Source organism: Molossus molossus, unplaced genomic scaffold, assembly GCF_014108415.1.
Source record: "Molossus molossus isolate mMolMol1 unplaced genomic scaffold, mMolMol1.p scaffold_m16_p_9, whole genome shotgun sequence".
NCBI classification, from domain to species: Eukaryota; Metazoa; Chordata; class Mammalia; order Chiroptera; family Molossidae; genus Molossus; species Molossus molossus.
In genome coordinates, this window is record NW_023425403.1 from 65,577,604 (window position 1) to 65,582,821 (window position 5,218).

The following is a 5,218-nucleotide window of genomic DNA, read 5'->3' on the forward strand; positions in this document are numbered from 1 at the left end:
TGGATATCATCGTTGGTGGTTCTTGGTCATTATAGACTAGCTGTGTCAAGAGACTCACCCTTGTGCTATAAATATGGACATTTTGGATACCATTTTTCTCTCAGATATTTTTGTGTCTCAGCATGTCATAGCAATCTCAAAATTGGTAGCAAATGTTTCATGTGTTACCATTGAGAAAACAGCAGGAATCTCAGTTTGATGCCAAATTGTAGCTATTCAATCATTTGCCATTTGGCAAAGGATTTCATCCATTATAGCTGTACTGTCGCAACTATATGATTACTTTTCAATTTCCAAATTCTAAACACCTAAGAAACCTGAGTTACTATAGAAATTACTTCTCCACTTATGTACAATTTAACTCGGCTAAATTGTTTTTACTAAGAGATCCCAAATTTGATCATTGTCAAACTACAGTCATATTTCCTGTAAAGAATTCACATGTCTAGGATTCTACTCTTTGGATAAAGTTACAACTTATATGACCAAATTGTTAGAGTAGTATACTTGTGAAGTTCAGGCAGAGAGGGGCTTCTCAAATTTTGATGTCCCTTCTAATCACTTGGAAACCTTGTTCAGATGCAGATTCTGATTCAGTAGCTCTGGGGTGGGGCCTGGGCCTCTGCATTTATAACAAGCTCCCAGATAATGCTTAAGCTTGCTGATCCTCAGCTCATGCACTGAGGATGAGCAAAGAAATAAAGAATCTATTTTGTAAAACACAGAATCGATTTTGGTATACCTTAGGAATTTTAAATGATTTACATTATTTTAATGAGAGTTCTTTTTTATTGTTCAAAATATAGCAAAGCTTTACATTTTTCTTATTCCAGTTGATCACAACATAAGTTAAAAGAGTAAAGATACAAATGACTATATCAATTTGGAAACTGAGAAAAAATGTAGGTTAAGTGATAAAGTAGAAAACACTGTAGTGTCACATCTTTTTATCACATTAGCACTCAGAGACCAAGTCAATGACATCTTTTCTTGGAATTTTTAGAACAGCATATATTATAGGTAGAGATTCTGCTGGCATAGTCTCTTCAGTGAAAGAATATATATATATATATATATATATATATATATATATATATATATATGGAAATGTTTACCTCATAATACAAAAATTATGGAGTTCCTTAAGAAATTGTTTTTCTTTGGGCCCAAAAGTTAAATATAGATACTGGTTTTCATAACATTAATAATGGTCCATGATGATGTCTGACTTCAAGAGTATTTAATGTTGCCCTGGCCAGTTTGGCTCAGAGAAGAGCATCAGCCCGTGGACCAGTGAGTCGTGGGTTCAATTCCGGTCAAGGGCATGTACCTCGGTTGCGGTTTGTCCTGGCCCTGGTTGGGTTGGACGGGAGGCAACAAGTTGATGTGGCTCTATCACATCGATGTTTCTCTCTGTCTCTCTCTCTCCCTCCCTCCCATTCTATCTGATGATAAATAGAAAAATATTCTCGGGTGAGGAATAAAAATAAATTTTTAAAAAAAGAGTATTTAACGTTAGCTAGTAAAGTGTTATTTCTACAAGGCTAAAGATATTTTGCAATACCACCTCTGCAAAAACAGGTTGAACTGTACAGGTCTGATTTCAGTCTTCTCCAATGAAGCATTTGTATAGCTTGAATCAAGGCCCTTTTTTCAGTATAACTGGAGAGACCCACATGAAGACAATAAAATGCACAAATTTTAAGTCAGCCCATCATAGATTTCTTTGCTGAGACTACAACGTCTAGCTACATGCTTCAAATTCTTATTTTCTATAACCAAGTTTCCAGTGACTCAAATTATAAATGTAATCAAGATGGTCAAAATAAACAGACCAGCCCTCAAATATTCAAGCTACAATGGCGGTAATGGTCTTAGGTACTGCTTGTTCCATACCTTAATACAGATAATGTCATCTCCCTTCTGAAATAATGTTCTTGTGGAGTAGACACTCGAAAGCACATGGAACCACAGTACCATGGACTTAAATACTTTGGATTATTCCTTAAGGGACCATGGCATCAATGGCAGACAAACCAGGCAGAGAGAAGCTTTGCTTTAGTTTTACAGTAAGACTGTGGTGTCTTAGGCAAACATTTCTATTGCACCTCAGTCCATTCAAAGCAATCTTCAAAGATCCTTATGTCAAAAAGAAAGGAGAAAGATAAAAACATCTACTTATCTATATCTACATCATATATTAACTGTTAAAAGGCTCAATGTTTTGATGAAAGTTCAGTTTTTAATTTCCAGCTGATCAACTTTGTCATCACAGTTCCCCATCATTTTTCATTCTCAAACTCGATTTCTTGAAGAGGTCTGCATTTGCCTTTCCTCTTCCTCTGACTCGAAACTACATTGATAGGTGACTGTGTACTTACTTTATTTCAAATCTTTTGATGGTTCTCCATCACTCAAGTATAGTCAAAATACCCCAGAATGACATAAAATTTCTGCCACTGTTTAGTTTCCCACTACTTTTCAGCCTTAATTTCTATCATCCCACCACTTCTTCTTAATCACGTTGGGAAAGAGACCTGGCCCCTTATCATAAGAGCAACAAAAAAATGAGAAGTACAGGCCACACTGAGGTACACAACCATGATATCTGTCTCCTTCAGAGTCTCCATTCCTGGTAAACCAACTCTAATCTGTGTTTACGAGCTTTACTTGAAGGCAACATCTTTTAAGGAGCTCTATATATTATTGACAAACGTTCAGTGAAAATGACAAATTAATTTCCAACTGTTGCACATACTATCTGCCAGGATAAACAATTACGAGCTTTAATAATACCTCTTCTCAGGAAGTGAAAATTTTTGGAGAGGAGCCCATAAACTTAAATATTATTGAAGGTTCGAAGTGAGATCATTGTTCTCCTTGTAAATGCCTACCAATGTACTTACATCGATTTCTCTTCATCAAAACCTTGTGCTTCTTATCATCAGATGTTTGTATATTATATTAATGTTTATTACGAAAACAACTAGCACAGGATCCAGCATATAAAATTTCTTAAAAATCTTTAATGCATAAGGGAATATAATATTGTTTATCCTGGCAGATAGTGTGTGCAACAGTTGGAAATTAATTTGTCATTTTCACTGAACGTTTGTCAATGATATATAGAGCTCCTTAAAAGATGTTGCCTTCAAGTACAGTAGATATTAGGTATAGGGTGCCTTGAAACATGAGGCATCTTAAACATATATATATGAAAAACAATTATACATTAGAAGAGTGTGTAAAACCTACATGTATATTTTAGAAAATAATAACTAAGCCAACATAAAAGTAGCCAAGACTCTCATTTAGAAATAAACATTCCCAGTAACTTACTAGTCCCTGATCCACTTGTCTTTGATGGCATATTCCTCTCTTTCTATCCCTAAGAATAACTACTATCCCCACCAATGCGAAAATAAATTATTTTGCGTCATATGTGTGAACCCCTAACAACATATTATTTGTGTTTTCTTGCTTTTAAACTCTACATAAATGGAATTATATCATATGAATATTTTGAAGTATCTTTCATTCATTATTACATTTGGGCAATTCAACTCTGATGATATTTGTAGCTGTAATTCATTCATTTTCATTACTATACTATGCCATTGAATGATGATTATCACACTTTATATATTCAGTATACTCTATTAAGCTCTATGCTGCTATGAATATTTTTATATAGATCTTCTGTATGCATAAGTAAGAGTTTATCTAATCTAGTAAAACCTAATGAGGGGATTAGATGAGTCATATGGCATGTCTGTTTTATTTTTAGGTAGGACATCTATTTTCTAAAGTTTTTCAATTTATGATTCATTTAGCAATATGTGAAGGTTTCTGTTGATTCATGTCCTCTCTGATAATTGGTAATATAAAACTTAAAATTTTTGCTAGTCTGGTATGTGTAATATGATATTTTATTCTACTTTTTTTTTTAATCCTCCTCCTAGGATATGTTTTTATTGATTTTCAAGAGAGAAAAAGGGGGAGAGAGCGAGAGAGCGAAACATAGATGTGAAAGAGAGAAACATCAATTGGTTACCTCCCGTAAGCACCCTGACTAGGGATAGAGCCCACAACCTAGGTATGTGCCCTGACCAGAAATCAAACCTGTAACCTTCTGATGTACAGACAATTCTTCAACCAACTGAGCCATCTGGCCAGGGGTACTTTTTATTTGTATTTTCCTGTGGATTATGACTGAATCTGTGTATATTTTCACATATTTATTGTTCTTTTACATTTTCTCTTCTTTGAAGTGACTATCCAAATTCTTTGCCCAATTTTCTATTGAGTTCTTTGAAATTTTCTTCCAGATGTTAGCTATTTCTAAAATTTATGTGATGTAAATATATTCACGATTTTTGTGGTTTGACTTTTCAGTTCCTCTAGGGTATGTTGATGATCAGAAGATCTCATTTTTTAACATAATCACGTTTATTATTCTATAATTTGTTTTTCACACTTAGTTTTAAAATCTACACAGACTTGATTTTTTTGGTTTGGTAAGAGTTAGAAATATAATTTTCTTTTTTTCCCCACCAATATATTAGCACCGTTTATTGCACTTCCTCCACTTGACTTCCAATAGCGAATCTATCAAGTGAAAACAGCACATACATGTAGGAATCTGTTTCTGGGTTCCCTGTTTTAGTTTCCTTGGTCTCCTTGTTTTATATGACAATTTAACTAGAGAAGCGAGAAGAGCACATAAAAGAGAGGAAAGAACTACACGTGTTTTAGAATTAATTTATGGTTGGTTGTCATATAAGTTTTGAGATTATTTATTTCTTAATACCGAAAGCACTTCATAGACTAACTGGGCAGAACTGTTGACAGGTAAATAGGACCTCCTACATAATTTGGAGAACCCAGTGCAAAGTGTAAATACAGGGCCACTTGTTAAAACAGCATGAAGAATTTCAAGATGGTGGCATCAGATCACTAAGCCGAGCACGGGCCCTTCTAAGTGGAGGGTCCTGAGCAACTGCATAGGCACATTTCCATGAAGTCAACCCTGCAGGTAAAATGTGATGAAATAGTCCCTTTTAATGTAAAAATATAAACTGATGAAAGAATAAGCTCAACCTTCTTACAAAAATTAATTCTCAATCAGGGCAAATAGATTATCTAAAAGAAATTACACACCAGCATGGAATCAGAATTTTTAACATTGAATTACATGTAATACTAGTCAATATACCTG